We start from the raw sequence: 23,377 nt of genomic DNA, 5'->3' as shown, positions 1-23,377 counted from the left end.
TGTCCCAGAGATTTTCCTTCTCTTCATGAGATAGTTTGGGAGACTTTCCAGTGAGTATTATGCTGATTCTTTTTTGTCCTGTGCTTATTTTGCAACTGTCAGTTGACCGAGTCTATAAACCACAGTGATCCAGGGAAAATAAGGTACAGAATAAAAGTGGACTTCCACAGATCATCGATAACGAACCTGACACTATTGTTCTTCATTAAAAAGATTCTCGGCACTCGAGGAATGATATAGAACAAACAACCACCCCATTCCTTTTCACTCGGAGAGGAACACAAGGAGCGTCACCCATAATTAGTGTGTTTTTGTTCTTAATGTTCCCATGTCAAGCCTGCAGATGGAGCCAAGGTTATTACATCTACTTGGAACATTCTTTTTTTCGCCTTTTGTCAGGAGATAGCAGGAGGAAGGTTTGTGTTTCTCTCTTCTTCTGTAGCTATTGCTACAATTTGACACTGAAAACACTCAGGCTAGAGGTTTAATTTGAATATCTATGGTATAAAATTACCAGTGTTCCCATCCTCTAGCATTTTCCTGACAAATTAATTGCCAATACAATTTTCAGCAGTGGGTGTGTGTGGAGGGTGGTAGAGTTGTAGGTTCAGTTTATGGGAGGTAATTATGGATGCCCTTGGCCAGGAAAGAACAGAGATGAAGAGATGATACTAACAGAGCCAATGTTTTGGGTAAGTAGCACCTGCTCCTTTCCCTGCTCCATAGACCCATAGATCTGAAAAAATGTAGAATTTGGAGGATTTAGTGTCTACCTTTGGTACACGTAATTTAATCTCTTAGACATGGTATGATCTGTGACTGCAGTGAGCTTTCTGAAATCACACTGTATGTCACCCTTACCTGCTTCTTAGATCTTTGATCCATTTTATTCAACAGTCTGAGTCTTCAAAACACCAGGATAAAGAAGGCAAACAGCACAACCCGCTAAGGCAACGAGATAATAAAGCTAAAAAGAGATTCTTCATTTTGGCGGGGTGTGAGGGAAGGGACACTTTGTTGACATATCTGAAAGTAACTGGTCTGCTCTGTGAGACGTGGGAAAACATTCTGTTGGGATGAAGTACTGGACCTTTTAATAAATAGGCTCTGCTCATATCATAGTTTTCATTGAAAAATCATTTCCCTGAAATATGCACCTTGAGACAAGACTCATAAGTTCCCTTTTCAGCCTAAGCCTCTCACAACACTTGTTATTCTCTAGTGTCAGAGGCATTTGCTGCTGGAGTTGTTTTAATTTTTATTGTGTTTAATTGTGATAACAACAACGACAAGACCAACCAAGCTGACAGATAAATAAAAGCCAATAAAATCCCAAGCTATGATGAGGAAGGAGTGGAGGTGGAGAAGACTACAATAGATATAAATCCTAAGCATACGCCTTAAATTCTTTTAAGTATTTAAAATATTAGCACTTTTATAGATTTCTTTTCATCTTAAAGATATTTTTGGAAATAAAGGGTTATAACATTATTGTGTGACAGAAAAAAAAACACAGCAAAAAACAGAGGCATGCATACATTTGATTCCATTAATTCTTGTACTTGAGTTTTCTCTGTGATGTCATTTGCTTTTAAAAATATTAAAGGTCCAGTGAGGATGAGATAATATTTCTGGCGGTCTAGCTCCTAAAATAATGGGATTGAAGAGAAGGGAATGAGGTTATTTTTTGGCCAAGATGAACGGACAAGGGTTTCACTTGTTTTTCTCAGTGAATTTGGATCTCACCACCCAAATATCTTAGCTACAAGTCTTCTGCCAGGTTTTCTGGAAGACAAGTCTGAACTCTCACCAGGGTAATCAGTTGGAAGATGCCTGTGTTGGGTGGGACCATCTACTCCAATCTTTCATTTCACAGAGGCCCACGGATGACAAGGGGCTTAGCAAAGATTGTCAAGCAAGTTAGTAATAGAATAAGGGCTAGATCCTAGAGCTGACTATCTTTAAGGAAGCAATCAGCAAATGATATGGGGCTGTAATCAGTTACTTTACGGAGATATGGGCCTTGAATTCTTACTTTGGAAATCAGCTTTGCTCTATAAAATTTGCAGGTTATGATGCTTTTGATACAAATGCCATGGGCTGACAGTCAACTGGAGCTGGAGAAATAGAGGAGATTGTAAATGTTTATTGAGCACCTACAATCGCAAGGCACTTACAATTTACTATGACATGTACTTTTCATGTCTTCCTAATGAAGAGGGAGGGTATTATTCCTATTCTATAAATCAGAAAATTGAGGCTTGGAGTTGAACGTTTGGCTTAGGATCTTTCAGGTGTTAATGTAGGATTTGAACCCGTAAATACATGATTCAAAGTCCATCTATAAACTTTCCATTCATTAACTTGTTTCACCCCATTCCAACATTATTTTTGCTTCTTTTTCCAGCACCAGGCAAACCACAAGGCAGGATCTAGATAATCAGCCTTGTCATTTAACACAAGTATTTTCAGTACATCTACCAAGTACTCAGCTTTGTGCTGGGTGGGGGAAAATACCAAAGGGGTATGAGACCTTTGTATAACTGAGAAGGGCCCTAAAGGTATAAGAGCATCAGCTAATGTGCCTTTCCATTTCAATTAGTAGGAAATTCAAACGTTTTCCCATGACTTACAAGGCCCTATATTCTTTTGTTTGTTCATTCGTTTATTTTGTTCTTTATTTTTCTGAATTATTGATTTATTATTTTCAGTTACAGTTGAAATTCAATATTTTTATTAGTTGCATGTGTACAGCATAGTGGTTAGACATTTGTGTAACTTATGCAGTGATTCCCCCCATTTATAAGTCTAGTATCCACCTGACACTAGACATAGTTGTTGCAACATTATTGACTATATTCCCTATGCTGTACTTTACACCCCTGTGTCTTGCTAGTCATAGTGGGCTCCATGGACCAGCAGTATGAGCATCATCTGGTAACCTTCTTTGTGCCCTGAACATGCTTCTCTGGCTCCTACCTCAGGTCCTTTGCATTTGTTATTCCCTTTGACTGACTGCTTTGGCGCCCAATTTTTTCATAGCTCTGTTTTTGTCATTCAGAGTTCAGCCCAAGGAATACTCCCGCAGAACCTAAGAGTGCTAGTGACTTCTAGGGAACTACATTATCCTATTATATTTTCTCATAGTATTTATTGTTCTCTGAAATTATATATCACTTATTTATTTGTTCACATGTTCCTTAATCTGTCTCCTCTCACTGGAATGTTAAGCTCCATGAATACAGGAATGGTTTGTCTGTCCGATTTGCTGTTTTATCCCCAATACCTAGAACACTGCCTGGCTCAAGTTAGGTATTCGCTAAATGTTTCAGGAATTAATAAATAAATGAACAATGAAATTATTTCATTGCTATTGAAATTTTAACACATTGATATTAAAAGCTAAGATGATTTGTACATATTTAAACAAACTACCAATCTATTCAACAAATTTTTTTTTTTTTTTGCCTTTTTACTGGTTTGAGGTAATGTTCTTTGCGTCTGTAATTTATGCATCAAGGAAAGGAAAGCTGTGGTAAAAAAAAATAACTTTCCTTTTAAATATTTGACAATTTTATATGAATTAATTTTGTTAGGGTGGCATTAGGGGATTTTTGATTTAACTGTATAGGTGAGTTTTTCTCTTAATACCTTTTCAGCAATTCCCTTGAGAAATGCAGATGTTTACCTTTGCCATAGCCCAAAATGCGATTGGAAACCTTCCCTTTTTATTTATAGGCATCTACAGTGAAGCAGTTTATTTCTTGGTTAAAAAAAAAATGGTTTGTAGGGAGTTCATGCATACTTTACGAGCTGACTCTGCAAATCTTCCAGCAAAAGTAATCACTCTGAATTCTGATGAGACATCCTGCGAAGGGTTCTCACATCTCATATCTACAAAGGCCCTATAAAAAGAGAAAGAAAGTATACTTAATATGTCAGGCAACTTAGAAAACAAGATCTCATTTTAATTCTCATAACAAGTTTTCAAGGCAATATCACCCCATTTACCAAAAGTGAGAAAAGAAGATTAAAAGGTTGATTTGATCAAAGTCATCCCGCTGGTAATAGCAGAGCTGGAAAGTCAAATCCATGTTATTTTCGTCATGACTGTCTCATTCGTAGTAAAAGTCCATCCTCCACCATTCAATGGTTTTGGTAGGATGACACTAGTGCTACCCTCTTATATGAAAACTGTGTGTGTGTGTGTGTGTGTGTGTGTGTATGTGTGTGTGTGTGTGTGTGTGCGCGCGCGCGCCACTACTTACTTCAGAAGAACTTCCCAGAGACCAAACGTAATAAAGGATTCATGAGGAAAACAGAAGTGATGGTGCAAAATCTTTGGTACCACACAGACACAAGATGCTCTAGCTTGGAGGTGAGGAAACAGAGATGAGTATTTTGTTTGCCTCACAACACTGTGGCATTTTTAATCAGCAGACCCAACCAGAGTGTATTTTACTAAGAATGTGGGAGATCAGCCCTTGTGGTTTCACATACGTCATACAAGTATATTATTAGCCAGAGAGTGACAGTCATTGCTAAGTGGAGGACCTGATCCAGACAGAATATCCATGATCTTGTATTGTCAATAGAGGAGAAAATAATTTTGAAGGCAATATGACATTCAGATGACTGAACTTTCCCCCTCACTAGTTACCTGAAGGCAGTGAGAAGAAGGGGAAGAGTTGCTTGGACAGTCCTTCCTCCCCATTAGATTCTACCCCCAAGCTGTATGTCCCTTAGAAAGATGATCTGGAGCCTTCATTTCCTGAGGGGCTCATTTTACATCTTTTTTCTTGGAAATGGAACCCCTAATTTTATTCCAGTACCTATTCAAAAGACCAAGACAATAAGATTTCTAGGTAGACCTGAAAGGCTGCCTGGGTTCCCAGCAGTTTCTCTTTCTATGCCAAGAGGCCATTGTGTAAAACGAGTCCTGAATTTCATCGCTAAGTGCACTGAAATTTCCCAACACAGTTTGGGTAATTCCCAGTAGATGGCACTCATCAGCAACTTTCTGGAAAAGACAAACCTTAAGCTTTTTCTAAAGTACTGCAAAAAGGTTTTATTTGAGCCTTTTGGAAGACTAGAGCTTTGCAACAGATACATTTTTGCTCATTTCCTGATTCATCACCCATTCTTGCAGAAATCAGAACTCAAAGGGCAGGAGGGAAAGTTGCTTGTCTTTAGTTTATTAAGCTGTTTTCTTTAGTTTATAACATTTTTGTTCACTGCAGTGTCTTCCGTGGCTGGGGGGGGGGGGGAATCCCCACAATCAGAGACACTTTCGTCCCCCTTTTTTTTCCACTTCGAGGATCTGGGTGTGTCCCCCTCCGCTTTCCTCTGAACACATCGTGCCCCAGACGTTTGCATTTGGAGGTCATTTTTTTTAGAACTCAAAGCACCCTCCTTCTTGAAACAGGTGTTTTTAGAAATGGTGCTGAAGTGCCTGTAAATGCCTTCTTAACCCTTGATGTGTCCAAAGCTCAGTCTCAGCACTATTGTAATAAAAAGTAGGCGCCGTGTACGCCATTGTTTCTATGGAAAGTGAATTCTGAATTTCTTTCCTCTCAAAGGACCTGCAGATGCTGAAAGAGTTCTCCTGGCACCACAACTCATCGATTTGTTTTTCTGGGTTATTGAGGGGGCCTTTCACAAGCTCTTATGCTCTGTTATTCCTAAATGTGTAGTTACCATCCCAGGGCAACATTTAGCTTCCTCCCCATCCAGGGCTTTGGGAATCTACTCTTCTTAAACCGGATGATGCTTTTCCCTCAAAATCAGGTTTGCAACTGTGTCTGTATCTTCTTTCATTAACTGAGTCACCCTGTCTTTGGCAGGCACAGCCTCACAACAAATTACAGTACTTTAATCACAATTTTTATTCATTATAAGGGATATCCTAGGAAAAAACTGAAGTAGAGAAGGACTCTAAATGCAGTTCAGGCGGCAGTAGAATCAGAGGGAAACTTCGATAATGAGTAATTCATTAAAAATCTTTTTTTAAAAACTATGGGTCATTTTTATCATCAGCTGCTGTGACATACTGTTTTGTGTGTTTTTTTCCTATATTCAGGCCCTGTCTGGTCTAAGCAGAGTCTGGTTTTTAGGTTGGGTCTCAAAAGTGTCTCAAGACCTTAGGGTCCCACTGATCAGTCTGATCTTAATACAAAATACCATGTTTCCTTGAAAATAAGACCTAGTCTTCTATTATGTTATATAAGACCCAGTCTTACATTACAGTAAAATATGACTGGGTCTTATATTAATTTTTGCTCCAAAAGATGCATTAGAGCTGATTGTCTGGCTAGGTCTTATTTTTGGGGAAACATAGTATATTTTCAGCTCTTTGTTAAGTCTCAGAGGGACAGAAGTATTAAATTTTAATATGAAATACGTAAGAGAAAATAAGGTTCTGTTAATAATAAGCTATTGCTAGATGTATATAAGAGTTATCCTGCTGAGTATTTATTTTCCCTTCTATATTTTTTAGTGTTTCCTACCAGAGAGTGTTCTGTTTAGATCTCTCATTTGTTTATGCATTTGATAAACATTTACTGAGTATCTTCTACATGACAGTGCTTATCCAGATAAGAGGCCAGCAGACTATGGTCTATGGGTGAAATCTGGCCCACCACCTGTTTTTGTAAATAAAGTTTTATTGAAACACAGCCATGCTCATTTGTTTACATTTTTTTTAATGGTTGCTTTTGTGCTACGGCAGCAGAGTTGAGCAGTTGCCACAGAGACTGATCTGCAAGCCCTTTATGGAAGGACTTCTGCTCCCAAAAAGGAAATACAGTGGTTTGTGACCTTAATGAGTTAACATTTTGGGGAGGAGACATGGCACTGGACAGAGAGACAGTAAACAAGTGAACAATTTTAAAACTGTACTGCTAAGAGCTATAAAGCAAATAAAGCAGAGAGATGTGCTAGAGAACGTGTAGGGAGCAGAGGAACTACTTGAGATCATCTGAATGGTCAGGGCAGGGCTTCCTGAGGGAGTCACGCATGAACAGATATATCAGAGTGATGGGAGGGGGCAGACTTGGGGAAGTGCTCCTGGCACAATGAAAGAACCTGAGCAAAGGCCTAATCTGGAATTAGACTGGCATATTCAAGGTCCAGAGAAAAGGTCAGTTTGGAGTAGAAGCAGTGAGAGGAAGATCAATGGGGCCTTATAGGCCATCGTTAGGTATTGGACTTACTCTAAATATCCTGGGAAGCCTCTGAGTATTTTAAAGCAGGGTAGTAACATGACCTGACATATGCTTCCAGGGATCATTCTGGGTGTCAGGAAATGGGTTGGAGGGGGCAAGAGTGGAAGCAAGGAGACTGATTAGGACAAATCTAAGAAAGGATGGAAGCAGAGGTGACGGTGAGAAGTGGCTTTATCTGCAACAGCTTTTGGAGTTACGGCCAATGGAGCATGCTAATGACTAGATGTGGGGTGTAAGGGAAAAAGGATTCAAGATGACTTAGTTTTTGGATGGAGCAACCAAGTGGAGGGCGGTGTATTTATGTAACTGGAGAAGACTGAGGGTAGAACAAATTTGTGCAGAGATGTGGTCGAAGAGTTTAATTTTAGGGAAATCAGGTCTGCAGTGTTGGTTAGACATCCAAGTGGAGGTGTCCAATAAGTTATTGGTTATGTACTTTTTATGTGAAATCAAAATTGAATGGTACCAGAATTGAAAATAAGGATTTTAGAGTCCGTAGCATATAGGTGTTTTTTGTAGCTACGGAAATGGAAGAAATCACCTGGAAAATAACACTGATAGAAAAGAGGAGAGGGCTACCAAATAGGTATACACATTGCAAAGATATTCTCACAGAATTGGAAAAGTAAGAATTAGACCCAGATTCTAATTCTTTCTCAGCCTTTTACTGGCCATATGGCCTTGTTCCTTTTATATCTTTGGTCCTCAGTTTCTTTCTTTTTCTTTTTTTATTAAATTTATTGGAGTGACATTGGATGGTCCTCAGTTTCTTGATGTTGAAAACCTTAAAAATCTATGACTTTTAGCCTCTGATTTAAGCAGTAATTATTTGTCATATCATGTTTCTTCACAAATTATGAGTCACTTCTACTTGGAGGAACAAAGCTCCCTGATCTTGTGTTCTCACTTGAAATAATTTTCCAGCTTTGTGTAGCAAGGTACAGAAATATTGAGGAGCCAATATTTAGAAACTCTTGTTTGATATACATGCAGCTGGCATCACAGAGCACTTTTAGGAACTAGCTTCCTGGCAACCTTTCCCCCTGTGCTGATAATGTTGAACCAGTGGTGATCTTGCTTTGTACAGTCACCTGAGCTGATGTTGTGAAGAGCAGCCACACCTCCATGCAGGAAAGAGCTATGTGCATTCTCCAGCTCAGAGCAGACTTTCCCACCTGAGCCAGTCTAGGAGGGTTGATCTCAGGCCATCTTAGACTTTGTGATGAAAGGCTCTGCCTTTATAGAATGACTTAAACAAGTTACTTACCTTTTTTTGAGCTTAGTTTACCCTCTCTGTGAAATGCACATATCGGCTTTATTGAGTAGTACGTGGATTAATGGAGATCACCTTTGTAAGAATGTCAAGAAGAGTCAGTATTAGTTTCTTCTCCTGGAGTACACGCCCGGGCTGCCCTTAACATGCTCTGCTCTGATGACTTCATGCAATGATAGTAAGACAGGAGAGCTAGGGCCAGCCTTGGGGAGGATGTCCTGGAGGATGAAAGGGATGCCAACGCTACTGAGGAAAGGAAGATTCACCTGCAGAAAGCGTGCTGCTTTCTGCACGCCACTCAATCTCCTATGTTTTCTAAATTTTCTGCAAGTATAATGTTCTAATTATATCATTTGTGACATTATAATTTATAATAAATATATATATTTGTTTTTTTGTCCTTCCCTGGCATAGAGATCTTAAAACCCTTGGGATTTCCTGTGCTACAAAGGTGTCTTTTGTTTTGTTAATGAGGTGAGTTTTATAAAGCATTTTAGGATGGGCACTGGTTGCCTGGGGAACCAACCATGTGATTAGAGGGTTGGAATGTTCAGCCCCACTCCTCACCTCAGGGGAGGAGAAAGGGACTAGAGATTGGGTTCTATCATCAATGGCCAATGATTTAATCAATCATGCCTATGTAATGCAGCCTCCACAAAAGCCCCAAAAGGATGTGGTTTGGAGAACTCTCACATTGGTAAACCAGATGCATTCACCTGCAGCTCTCCAGGACCCCAAACTCCACAGGGACAGAAGCTTCTTAGCTCAGGACCTTGCCCTATGTATTGTTTCCTCTCACTGTTGATACGTATCTTTTAATATCTTTTGTAATAAACCAGTGATCTAGTCAGTAAACTAGTTTCCTGAATTCTGCGAGCCACTCTAATAAATTAACTGAACCTAAGGAGGGTTTCATGGGAACCTCTGATTGACAGCCACTGAGTCAGAAGCACAGATAACAACTTGGACTTGTGGTTGGCATTTAAAGTGGGGGCAATTTTGTGGGACTGACCTGTGATATCTGATGTTATCTCTGAGTGAATAGTGTCAGAATCGAGTTGAATTGTAGGATACCCAGCTGGTGTCTGAGAATTGTTTGGTGTGGGGAAAAAACCCACACGTTGGAATTGGTGTCAGATTGTATCACTGAAGATCACCTTACCTCCCTCAACCTTGCACAGACACTAAATGTATTGAATTGAAACAAAGTCTGTTTATCATGCATTTCTTTTATGCTGGGAAGAGGGGGTAGCATAAAGAAGCATCAGATCAATGAGGTCAGAGCGGGGGTACTGTGCTTCCAGCTTGACTTGACCCAGGGCTTGGAGCATCTACAGAACTTCCCTATCTGTACAACAGAAGAGTTGACTCAAGACCAGTGCGTTTGAATTTACTCAAACTTTAAAGCACTTATGATTCATCTTGAAATCTTGTTAAAATGAAGATTCTGATTCAGTATGTGTGGAGTGGGGTCTGGGATTCATTTCTAACAAGTTCCCGGTGGTGTTGATGTTTCTGCTTCAGGGACTACATTGAGGAGCAACAGTCTAGATGTCTTCAAGGTCGAAAGTGCTATGATTTTATGGCAGAGAATATAGAGTGCATTACTTTGCATTCATTCATTCATTCATTCATTCATTCATTCATTCATTCATTCAATATTTATCTAATAATCAACATAGGTCAAGACCTGTGCCAGACATTTGGGCTGTAGAAGTGAATGTGGCCCAATTCTGTTTAGAAGGTCATACTCTCGTCAAGGAGACTGACATGGAAACAAACATTTTTCAAAATCACTCTGACCCAGATTCCCGAAACAGCTATTTCTTTCATTTCCTGAAAATCCTTATCTACTCTCTGACTAAATTTCTTTTATTCACACATACCAAGGCCATGTTAAAAGATACGGTGTGGGGCAGGAGGTTGATTGACATGCCTCTAATGAAGAGAGAACTGGATTTAGAGCATCACAGAGTTCATTTTGATTCTCAACTTTTTTTATAGCCATGAGACCTCGGTCAAGATTCTCGGTCAAGTAGGCCTCAATTTTCCTACTTGCAAAATGAAGAGAATTAAACCTAGTTTTCTTATCACGTGAGATTTTTATGTAGCTTAAACTGAGATAGTGGATGTGAAACGTATTTGAAACTATAAAGTGATGTATAAATATAAAAAGATTCCAGCTTATCACATGCCCCGGCAATATAGCGTTATCTATTACAGTGAAAAGTATTGGAAATAAGTATAAATGTATCCAAAATGAGACTTCACTAAGGTTGGGGCCATGTGACTAGTTCCAGCCAGTGGACTGTGACCAACCATGACATGTTGTCATTTCTAGGCTGCAGCAATTAAGAGCGAGAGTGCCTCCCCCATCCCTCCTCGCCCCTGGTGCAGAGACCCTGAAAGCCACACATAACATTATTTAACTACATGATGGAACAACCCAGATCTCTGAGTCACCATTGGGAGAGTGTCACATAGGAGGGCCACCTGTCCCACATCACACTTTTTGTGAGGATAAAATAAACTTTTATTGTATTATGCTGTCACAATCTTAGAGTTGTTTATTATCACAGAATAGCCTATCCTATCCTGCCTAAGAATGCTGTTAACTCTTTCAGACTTTCTATGCTTTAGGTAGATAAGCAATTACAAGTATATAGTATTGCCTTGTGTATTTTGGCAATAAATATTCTCATATATATATTTATCCCCTCCCTACATCACACATGCCCTCCAAATTACCCATTTTTATATAAAGTATTTGTACACATTTTTGTTGTTTTTGCATTCAGTATGAACTGAATCTATACTCCCACCAGCAATGTGTGAGAGTGCCCATTCCCCACAGATTCATATTACTTAAGTAGGAATATCTAAAAATCATTGTTTAATTCACCTATTGCTGTGTGATAAATCACCCACCAAACTTAGTGGCTTTAAACAACCACCAATTTTGTTATTTCTCATGACTCTCTAGCTTAACTGGACTCCATTGGGCAGTTCTGCTTCTTGCGATATAGGGAGGGGCTACAGTTATCTGGGCACTCAACTGTACTAGAATGTCTGAGATGGCTCATTCTTGTGGCTGCCATTGTGTCTTTTCCATGTGCCTTTGAGATTTCATAGAAACACAGCTGGGTTCCTGGAAAGAAAGCAGAAGCTGCCATTTTGCTTAAAGTCTGGGCTCTAAAGTTCGAGAACATCATTTCTCCCACATTTCTCAAAGCACTCATAGGGCCAACTCAAGTTCAAGGAGAGAACAAAAGGATTTGAATAACGTTGGTGGTCATCTTTGGAGTCTATTTACATAGTTATTGTATATCAGTAAACAATAATTGTATCTTTGAGTTTGAAAAAAGTTGAGGAAATTGTAACTGCAAAACTCCCAATAAATGAGTCGAGTTTAAGTGTTTGATTCTTTTTTTTAAGTGTTTGATTCTTGATTGCAAAGTGCATAAGCTCTGTGCTAATTAAGTCAGCGAAATATGAAGTTCTGCTAGGAATTCTAGCTTGAAGGTCAATTACCCTACCAGCGACTAAGTAAGTCAAGGTGTGAACAAGCTGTATTTTCTTCCCATTCTAACACTTTCTAAATATACCAGTGGAAAATAAAATGAAGAACGAGGTTCAGGCTCATTTACAGCTATCTATCATGTATTTGGGAGCTTCAAGGTTAGATACGAAGGGAAGCATTCAAAATAAATGGCTCAGACCTGTGCAAGGTCTGCATCTTTCAGAGTGACAGTTCATTAATTAATCTCCTGATCCAGAGATGGGGTAGGTGGTGAGGCAAATGAAGGGGTTGTGACAGGAGGGGAGACCAGGGGCTTGGAGGCAAATCCACTGATACCACACGTATAAAAGATGGATCAAGAAGGCTTTCCTGATTTGTGGTCTTGGTTTAGCTACACAATTACGGTGTGGGAAAAGACAGGAACCAGAGCCAGAGAATCAGAGTTTTGACTACAGATGGAAGAAGGAGATATTTGTCCTCTCCACCTGCTCATGGTTTTCAGAAAGGACCCTTCTTTCTGCTTATTCTAAAGACTATATCTATGAAAATATTCGTGGTCTTGGTTGTATTATTTTAAATTTGCTGGAGGAAGGCTGTTAAGCACCAAATTGAGGGTTTTCTAAAATGTTGGGACACAGAGTTAGAAACAGAAAAAAATTATTGAAGAGTAACACCTTAGAGAGGCAAAGAGTGAGCTGAATTGGACAGAGAGAATCTAGATTGTAATGCTGAACTGGCAAAACCTCTGCTAGCCCAATGGAGAATCTGGGGGTGGTGTACCCTGAAAGAGTCTCTACTGGGTGGGAACAACTAGCATGTGTCTTGCTTAGTCATTAACTGGGGGCTAGCAAGACCTTGACTACCATTTCTAAGGTCAGTCATTGGCTGAGACATGCCTTCAGAATAGAATGCCTTTGGCTAGAAAGTGGAGGTAAACCACGAGAGTGCTTACAGCTGGAGGTGTCAGCCAACCATGGTCATTCTAGCTGGGCAGCGAGTTCTTTATTGCAAGGATTCTACTGCATCTGCTGTAGAGGATCTAAGTGGTGCTTCTCTGTGTCTGCCACAAGTAACTCACCTCTCCATTTGAAAACTTTTTTTAAAGCTGGAAATCAAAAAGTGTTCTCTGCTGCTGATTTCATCATCAGACTCTTGGTTGCAAGTGTTTGAGAGCAGCTTGAATTTGCTTAGGAGAAAAGGGGAGTTTATTGGTCATGTCACAAAATCATATGAAGGCCAGAAATGACTGAAACTGGAAAGTCAGATGCTGCTAAGAGGATCACCACCTTTTATCTCTACTTACCTTAGCGGGATGGGCTTCTTCTAGTGTGCTGGATACTATAGCTGCCCTGTTATATTTTCACCGCTCTCCACTTCTGCCAACAGAGAGGTAGAGGTCCTCTCCTTTTGGTTCTAATTTTTTGAAATCTCATGCAAGGATTCTGTCGGGTACGTTGGGGGTGTGTGCCCATTTCTGTATCTATCACTGATGCCAAGGAGGCAAAGTAGAAAGCTGGCAACTCCCATTTAAACTACATGATCAAAAGGAGCGCGTCCCAGAAGCAGGAGTGGGGCTGGAAAGGCAATGAGAATAAATGTCTACCTGAAGCTCCACCCCCCTTTTCCCTAGACCCAGCTTTATTTTTTAATTATTTCCACAATAGACACCCAGTTTAAAGGTAAATGAACACTCAATTCTAATCAGACTCTTTGAGTAGTATTTAGGCCGCTTGAGGCTGTGTAAATTTAAAGCAGTATCTCTCAGCCTGTTTTAGTTGATGTTTCCTTTGAAAGCAAAGGAAGCATATCAAAACCTCATTCTTCCCAACTTGCAGAGATGCAGACACTCTTAACTCACCCATTGCTTTGGGAACTTCCACAAACTAAGAACATTTTGTCCAGTTTTATTTTTCTATAGTTTTTGTATCAGTTAGGTATTATAGCAAAACAAGCTACTCAAGAACTCAGTGACTTGAAGAAACAGGCCCATAATTTTGCTTACAAGTCTATGGTTGGCTGAGTGTTTCTTCTGGTCTCAGGGGACTCATGCATGCATTCATGCTCAGCTGTTGATTGGGTGAACATTCAGTTGAACATCGCTGGTTTTGGATAGTTTCATCTGGGACAACTGAGTTCTGTTCCGTGTGGGGCTTTTGTCTTCCAGAAGGCCCCCCAAGGCTTGTTCATATGGTGGTGGTAGGGTTCCAAGAGAAGGAGAAGACATGTGCAAAGCCTCCTGAGACCTAGATTTGGAACTGGACAAACATCAAAACAGACCAGATCCAAGCTGTGAGAAGATATACTCCACTTCTTGATGGAAGGAGCTACAAAGTCATGTTGCAAAAGATGCAGATGTAGGGAAATGTGAAGAACTGTGGCCATTTTTGCAAAAAACGAAAATTACCACAGATTTTTAAAAACCCAAGCAGAAACACCTTAAATTTTTTTCAAAATATGGGTCAAAATTTTTTGTGCTATACTTGTTTCTTCCCTATGCTTATAACTGCTCCACTCCCCACCATCCTCCCTGCCTTCACACACCAGGCACCTATACATCCCAGGTGAGAAACACTGCTTTGGAAGTGGGCTTAAAATTTGGAGAGAATTCAGAGAAGACGGATTCTCCACTGGACTCAAAAAAGAGACCCAGAGGCTGTATTTACTGTGTGTATGAGGAGGACTCATACAAGTAAATGAAAGGGGGAAAGGAGATGACAAATGAGGGGTGGAACTGGACGACCCTTAAGATACTCGTACTATCAAAAGGGCTCATACTCGACTTCAAATTTATAGTCTATGACTCCGCCATTTCTCCTTTTCACAGAAACTTTCCAAAATCAGAGAAGGTTGCAGAAGGAGTTGCCAGTTCTGTGATAATGATCATGAGTTTCTTAAAGACCTGCCCTCCATCTCCTTCATCTGTATCCCTACTGCTCAGCGTGGTGCCTTGCACATGAGAAACATTCATGCTAAAGGTATAATCAGGTATTATTCGGCAAATAATAACACAAGGGCTCTGTTGATGTCTAATTATCAGAGCATGACTCAAGTGATGGGGAATAAGCACATGAAAGTAAGGCCTAGCGGGGGGCATAGGGAAATACAAGTGGATACCAAAGCCAAGAGTTCCATGGCTGCCAGGACGGCGGTCAGGCATGGAGTGAGGAGGGAAGCTGCTGGAGCCCAGCTTTCTCCACCCAAATGGAATTGGACAATGAAACCTTCCAGAGATGCTGGCACAAATACTGAAGCCTCTCCCCTGGGCTGAGAAAAGGTAACACCTGGAAACTCTTAGCTTTGCCATAGCTGGGGAGAAAAGTTAATAATACCTGAAAAGATCCTAAGCATGGAATGAAGTACAGGGAATTGAGGCAACTTTTAGACTGCTTCTATGGGTCATGAGGGAATCCTGTCTTATCAGAGAATGACTCACACTGGATACTAATTAGTTACTGCATCAGGTGATGGAACAAACGCCCATAGATACAGGACTTTGGGCTTAATGAATGTGTCTTTTTGTTTGTTTTAAACCAAGCAACCAGGAGTGATACAGTAGAAGGCATTCTTTTTAAAATGATCAATATGATAAAGATAACCAGAAGAAAATTGTCTCTAAGACCCAAAGATTTTTTTTTTTAAAGATTTTATTGGGGAAGGGAAACAGGACTTTATTGGGGAACAGTGTGTACTTCCAGAACTTTTTTCCAAGTCAAGTTGTTGTCCTTTCAGTCTTAGTTGTTGTGGAGGGCGCAGCTCAGCTCCAGGTCGAGTTGCCATTGCTAGTTGCAGGGGGCGCAGTCCACCATCCCTTGAGAGAGTTGAACTGGCAACCTTGTGGTTGAGGCAACCTTGTGGTTGAGAAGACGCGCTCCAACCAACTGAGCCATCAGGAGCTCAGTGGCAGCTCAGCTCAAGGTGCCATATTCAATCTTAGTTGCAGGGGGCACTGCCCACCATCCCTTGTGGGACTCAAGGAATTGAACTGAGAACTTTGTGGTTAAGAGCCCACTGGCCCATGAGGGAATTGAACCAGCAGCCTTCAGAGTTAGGAGCATGGAGCTCTAACTGCCTGAGCCACCAGCCGGCCCAGACCCCAAGATTTTGCTAGTAGCTGATTTATCAGCCCAAAACTCAGTGGCATAGGAGAGATGGCTCCTTGATATGTGGGGCCTTAGATTCAAGTTCTGGGGGGTTCTCAGTGGCTTGGAATTATCTGGAGGCTTCTCCACTTACCTTTCTGACAGTTGATCCTGGCTGTTGGCTGGGACCTCAGCTGGGCTCCCACCATGAACACCGACATGTGGCCTTTCCATGTGGTCTAGTCTGGGCTTCCTCGAAGTGTGGTGGTTAGGTTCCAAGAGCACGTATCCCATGAGAACATGGTGGAGGCAAATGGTATTTTTATGGTCTAGCCTCAGAAGCTACATAGCATCACTCCTGCTCTATTGGTTGAGGAAGCCCCAAAGATATACCAAGTTTCAGGTGGAGGGGACATAGACCTTACCCTTAATGGAGGACCATCAAGGTACAGTGTAAGAAGGGCATGTAGGATAAGGAATAACATTGTGGTCGTCTTTGCAAAACACAATCTATCACAAATGCTCATTCTTTTTTTTATGATTTAAAGGGAGAGTCACCAAAACCAGCATCCTTCCTGGCACTAGGCTCCTACTACATCAGCACCGTCCCGGACATGAGGAGGCTGAACTCACCCTAAAAGTGCACCCTGGGCTGGAAATCAAGTAGCCAGAATTCTAGGTCCAGCTTTGCCACAACTATGTGGGCCTCAGTCCCTCAGCTATAAACTTCCAGAGGTTCAAGAAGTTAGGAACTCTGTTCTTAAATTATTAGGGAAAGAAATTTGCATTCCGTCCCTGGGCATTAAGTTGTACTTCCAAACCTCATCAGAGGAGGTCTCTATACCAGTCATTTCATGCCCCTTTCTAAAAGAGCTTCACCTTGCCCTGGCCCCAGAGAGCAGTTTTAAGTACCACAGACCCATCTCCCTACCCCCCGTCATGACCACTGTTTGTACCAGGGAATTACCTAAACCGTGCTGACTTCACTGGAGTCCCCTTCTGGGAATCTGGAATTTCAGATGAGAGACTAATTAGGTGGTACTGGGTGTTGGAGTGAGAGGTCGTGTTGAGCCTTTCAGCCATTTTTCACCATATGCCATTGAAGCACAGGATGCTGCATTGCAGAAAGGCAGGAGTAAGGCCTTTGTGGAGACAGAATAGAGAGGGTGTGTGTGTGTGCGTGTGTGTGTGAGAGAGAGAGAGAGAGAGAGAGAGAGAGAGAGAGACACAGAGAGACAGAGAGACAGAGAGACAGAGAGACAGAGAGACAGAGACAGAGATCACATAGATGAGAGAAAGCACGAGAGCACAGGAGTGAAGGAGCTGGGGTGAATAACACTGTTCATGATTTTATGGCTCCTGATTTCAGCCTCTTATAAGGTCTATATGTGCTCCATCCATTTCAGTTCTAAGAAATCCCTGAAGTTTCTAGAAAATCTCCCATTTGCTTGAGAAGTACAAATAGGATCCTATCATTTTCAATAAACCATGCTTGACCAAGATGCTTATTCCAGCTTCAATATAATGTACGAATACTTGCCGTTATAACCCAGATGAGACCTATCCATCTCAGTGTCCTCCTCCTCCCAAATCTCATCAGTCACAGCACGGTGCCCATATGGTCAAACACTGATGAGTCTCACCCTGCTCTATATTCTATGAGTGCATAGACAAGAGAAGTATAAAATTGTCAATATCAGTTCTGGAAGAGACCTTGGAGATTGTCTAGAGACCAAACCCCTGATGTGATAGAGAAGGCAACTGAAAACAGAGAGGGGAAGTGACTTGCCCAAGTCTGTAGATTAGTTACCATTGGAGCTGGGTTAAAAAATCATGTCAGATGATCATTTTGGCCCTTGCCTGAATTTAAATCAGCCAGAGTGAGCTGGGAGAAAGACAACAACTGATTGAGCCATCAAATATATATTCCATATCGCTTTTCTCTGCCCTCTGTTTGTTCTCATGGGAGTCAGACTCGGTAGGGAAACCTTTACTGCTAGCAGTGACAGATGTTTAGTTACTGCCCCGATGCAAGGGACAGTAAATGTAGAGGGGAATAAATGAGGGTCATTTTAGGGGTCAAATTAAAATTGTGCAAGCCCAACATGTTCCTGAAAACTCAAGCGATGCAACTTAGGTTGATCTTGTTGACCTTCCAGTGGAGGAGGGGACTGTGGATATGGTGTTACCTCCAGGCCACTGCTGATTCCAGGACTCGGATTATGTTGTACCAAAAACACCAAGTGTTTTTTTTTCACTTTTTATTCTAGACTATTTTAAAAATATACAAAAGGGGACAAAATAGTGAAATGGACCCGCAGACAACAAAGATTTAAAAGAACAAAACACTTTATTCAGGTATAATTGATGTAGAATAACTTTTATATATTTAAAAGGTAGTACAATCGGAAAGTTTTGACATAGACACACACAATTGTAAATCCATCAACGCAATGAAAATTATGAACATATGTTTTACAGCTTTCCAGGTTTTCTCATGCCTCTTCGTAATCTCTCCCTGTGGCAACTCCCCATGACCTCTCTTCCACCTCTCTTGTCCCTGTCTGCAGACAATCACCATCGGCTTTCTGTCACTATAAACTTGCTTACATTTTCTAGAGGTCTATAGAAATGATCATTATACTCCTTTAAATGTCTGATTTCCTTCACTCAGCATAACTATTTTTGGATTCGTCCAAGTTGTTACATGTAGTGATGGTTCATTCCTTTTTTGTGGATCAGTAATATTCCATTGCATGGACATAACAAAGTTTGTTTATCTAGTTGCCTGTTGATGAACATTTGAATTGTTTCCAGCTTTTGGCTACTGCAAATAAAGGGGCTATGAACATTTGTATATAAATGTTTGTGGGAATGTAAATCCTGGAGTGGAATGACGGGATCGTATGTTAGGTATATATTTAACTGGTTAAGAAGCTGCCAAACTACCTTCCAAAGTAGTTGTACCATTTTGCATCCCCACTAGCAGTATATGAGGTTTCTAGTTCCTCCATATCCTTGCTAGTATTTGCTATGGTCACTTTTTTTTTTCATTTAAAACTTGACTTTATTGAGTCATAGTGACTTAGAAGAACTAAAATAGAAGATAAGCATGTATTACACACATAACCCTTTAAGTGGAACATCAGATCAAAGTTGAATGAATATAATAATTGCTAGTATTTTCAATTGTTACCAGTACAAATAGATCCCACTACAGAAAAGAAGCTTGGTAATATCAGATTGAGATGTTGAAACCCATGCTGTTTTTATCTTAAAATCAAATAAATATATGATTACATTCTAGAATCTTATCAAGAGTCACTGAGGCAAGACGTAAAGATATTTACTACTTTTGCCAAATGCAATAGGCTAACAGAAGCTATAAAGTTTACTTACTTGACTTTTGGTAATGTGGCAATTTTCAACAGCTTTTGTTTTTGTGGTTTTTTTTGTTTTTGTTTTTTTTTGCAGGCAATTATTTTTATTAGTTTTAGGTGTACAAAACAATGTGTGAGGGATATAAATGAGAAATTTCTAATTATATACATTGTTTTGTACAGCTGTGGTCACTTTTACAAAAAGGTTAGCCATTCTAATAGCTAAGTAATTGTATTTAATTGAGATTTTATTTTCAATTATATAATTGAAATTATAATTATGTTGAGCATCTTTTTATATGTTTATGTGACAGCCATATGAGCATGTCCTCTTTGAAGAAATGTCTGTTCAGGTCCTCTGTCCATTTTTTGATTGGATTGTTTGTGGGTTTTCTTGGTGTTGAGTTGTATGAGCTTTTTTATGAATTTTGGATATTAACCTCTTATCAGATAAATCCTTGGTGAATATCTTCTTCTATTCAGTAGGATGTCTTTTCATTTTGTTGATGGTTTCCTTTGCTGTGAAAACACTTTTTGGTTTGGCGTAGTCTGATTTGTAAAGTACAGAATATGGAGTGTAGTCAATGGTATTATAATACCTATGTACAGCGTCAGATGGGTGGGAGACTTGTTGGGGTCATCACTTTGTGAGGGGTATAAATGTCTAATCATTATGTTGTTTTGTACACCTGAAACTAGTAAAAAGAAAAAAAAGATTGGGCCTTTTGCTCCCTTGGAATGGATAACTGGTGCACAGCACTCAGCTGGACAACAAGCACTGTAACATTTGGTTGAAAGGAAAGGAAATGGTCAGGAAATTAGACTGTGAAGGACTCAAAGGGCAACAGCAGCACAGAGCTCTGTGCAGGAGACCCTTAAAAATCAAACCTGGTACTAAAAATCTTTCCACGATGTATCTTCTTTTGCAATGTGCTGGTTTAAATGCTCCATTGGCTTTGCATCTCCCGCAGTGTATACCAGCCCTGTCACTATTTGTCCTGTCTTCTATTGTTCAGATTAATCTCTTGCCCGGTCCCCCAATCCTACTGCCCCCACTCCAGGTCCAGATATACCAAGTGACGTCTGATTTCCTGTTGGAGCCATGCTGTGTCTAGATTGTGAGACCAGACTACGTCCTGTACTTTCTGCCTAAAACCTCTTCCTCCATTTCCCTCAACTCACTTTCCCAGCTATGTCTGGCAGTCTTTTAGGACTCAGCTTTTGAGACGCTTTCCTCAAACCCCAATTGTGTACTTGTAAGACATGTTGCTAATCAAGGTTGGTTACAGAATTCACAGGGCCTAGTGAAAAATAAAAATGTGGGGCCCCTTTTTCAAAAAGTAGGGGGGAAAAGTGCCATTAAAGTACTACAATATAAAGCTTTTACTTTTCTTCCATGGTCTGTCTCTTGACTCGTCTATTTGTTTACTATTTATTTGCTATTTAATTTACCTTTAAGTTAGAAAAATAACATTTTAAATTGTTAATGAGCATGAATTTTACCACTCATTTCTATATTTTGCAATGCCAGTTTTATATAAAAGCGTTTCCCTCATATATAGAGTCATCAAAATTACAGAATTCATGTTTCATAGCTTGTATTTGCATATATATTTTCTTTTCAGACAGCGGAAAATATGCACAAAACCAACTCAACAATTTAAATTTCATTTCTATATAAAAACATATTCTACCAACACTCTATCTTCAGCTTACTGATGAACAAGGGAAGACTGAAAGGAAAAGGAGCTATGGGTTGTCAGATATTTCCCTTCCTAATGTGTCATCGATTTAACCGTAAGTGGGTGGCTAATACAAGGAAGTAATATGAATAAAAAAAGAACACAATAGTGTTGCATTCGTGGTCATATGTGTTTGTTAGAATGTCATTGCTTTCTTTCCGTGTTTGAAACAAGTTTTGGTTAGAACTTTAATTGTGGCCTCTTAGGGTTCTCAGCTGTCTCCCTCCCCTTACTCACTCAGTTGTAGAAGGAAAAATCTTACCTTCCTCTCATTTTGAGTCTCAGTGAACTCCCATGCATTGGTTCTACTCACACATGTGCTCCACTGTCCCAGTGGACTTCACTTACAAAACTCAAGTCTGAAGATAAAATTATCCAGCACTTTCAAGATGGTGACAGCAGATCATATAACCCAGGTCCTTCTGAGTGTGGTACCCTGTGTGACTGCACAGGTCACATGCCCATGAAGCTAGCCCTACTGTTAACTCAAATCATTAATCACGATATCATAAGTGCCTGATACTGTAGTTAAGTTCTAGGAACTTGTATTAGTGGTCTCCAGAGGAATGGAAACAATTTCTGTCTGTCTGTCTATCTATCTGTCTATCTATCTATCTATCTATCTATCTATCTATCTATCTATCTATCTATCATCTATCTATTATCTATCTATCTCTTTCATCTTCCTGTCTCTCTCTCCCTCTCCTTCTCCCTCTCTCCCTCCCTCCTTCTCTCCTTCCCTCTCCATTTCTTTCCTTCTTTCTGTCTGCTGGGGGCCGAGGGAAGAATTGATGTTGCAGCTCAAGTCCTAAGGCGGTCTGGAAGCAGAATTCCTTCTTCCTTGGGGACCTCAGTCTTTTCTCTTAATGCCTTCAACTGTTTGGATGAGGCCCACCCACGTTATGGAAGGTAATCTGCTTTGATCAAAGTCTACTGATTTAAGTATTAAGCACATCCAAAAATTATTTTCATAGCATCATTTAGGCTGGTGTTTGAGCAAAAACTGGACACCACAGCCTAGCCAAATGGACACAATTAATCATCACAGAATTGGACTCTGAGAAGGATGTCAGTTTGCAGGAAGTTTATCGAGGAGCTCTCTGGGATCAATACTTGCGGAAAGGAAGGGAATCAAACAGGATTGGTCAGAGGAAGAAGGTGAGCTCTGATGCAGTCCCAATGTCAGCCAACCCTATGGAAAATTCTGAAGAGAATTTCCCTTCAGAAATGTCCCAGTTTGGAGAAAGATAACTGTCTCTATATGCTTGTTATTTGATATGAACCCCCCAGGAAGGGGGCGTGCCCTTGAGCAAGCTGACTCACTCCATCACTCCATCCCAGGCATTCCCTCTAAGGGACCGACAGTATTTCCAGCAGCTGGAGGAATAAGTCCTTTGACACGAAAGGGGGATCTGAGTGCCACGTCACATTACCTACTATATTTACCTTCCCTTTCCTGTTGCCCTCCCACCCTCATACTCCCTACCCCACTCCACAGACTATATAGTCTTTGAGGATCATGATCTCATTATATTTCCTCTGTATTTCCAACACATAGCCCATTGTCTGGCACAGAGCAGGAGCTCAACAAACATTTAGTAAATGAATCAACAAAGATTCTGATTACAAAAATAATTTTCTGTAACCAAAAGCAAATTCTGGTAAAGAATAGAATGACATGAATGCTTATACTGCTTTCCAGCATCCCCACAGCTCTTTCACACTTGTCTCATTTAAACTTCACGACAACTTGGTGAAGTAGGAATGACTGCCCTCATTTTCTAAATGATGACAATGAGGCTCAGAGAAGCAAAATGATTTGTTCAGAATCACAGAATTGAGTGGTGTTTGTAAGATTTCCTTTGCTGCAGCTTAGAGTGAATGCGTTTTGTTGACTAAACATGACCCATCTTTCTTATCTCCTGAGACCTGGTCCCCCTAGTCATGCTCTAAGGATAAAGTGAACAATCAAATACCCTACCTTCCTTTAGCCGCCCAAAGAGTGCGACTGACTTGTGTTCCCAGTAGCGGCATGAGTTAAGGGAGATACACCTTTCTGGACCCACACTGTGACTGCTGGTGTCAACGGTGGTTTATGTGCCTGCAGAACATGCCAAAGCTGCCTCAGTGACCCCCCAGGGACAGAGCCTGTCCCTTGTC

Source organism: Rhinolophus sinicus, chromosome 5 (genome assembly GCF_057876585.1).
Source record: "Rhinolophus sinicus isolate RSI-liver-muscle chromosome 5, RSI-T2T, whole genome shotgun sequence".
Taxonomy (NCBI): Eukaryota; Metazoa; Chordata; class Mammalia; order Chiroptera; family Rhinolophidae; genus Rhinolophus; species Rhinolophus sinicus.
The sequence above is the reverse complement of the archived record's forward strand: the minus strand, read 5'-3'. Positions refer to the sequence as shown.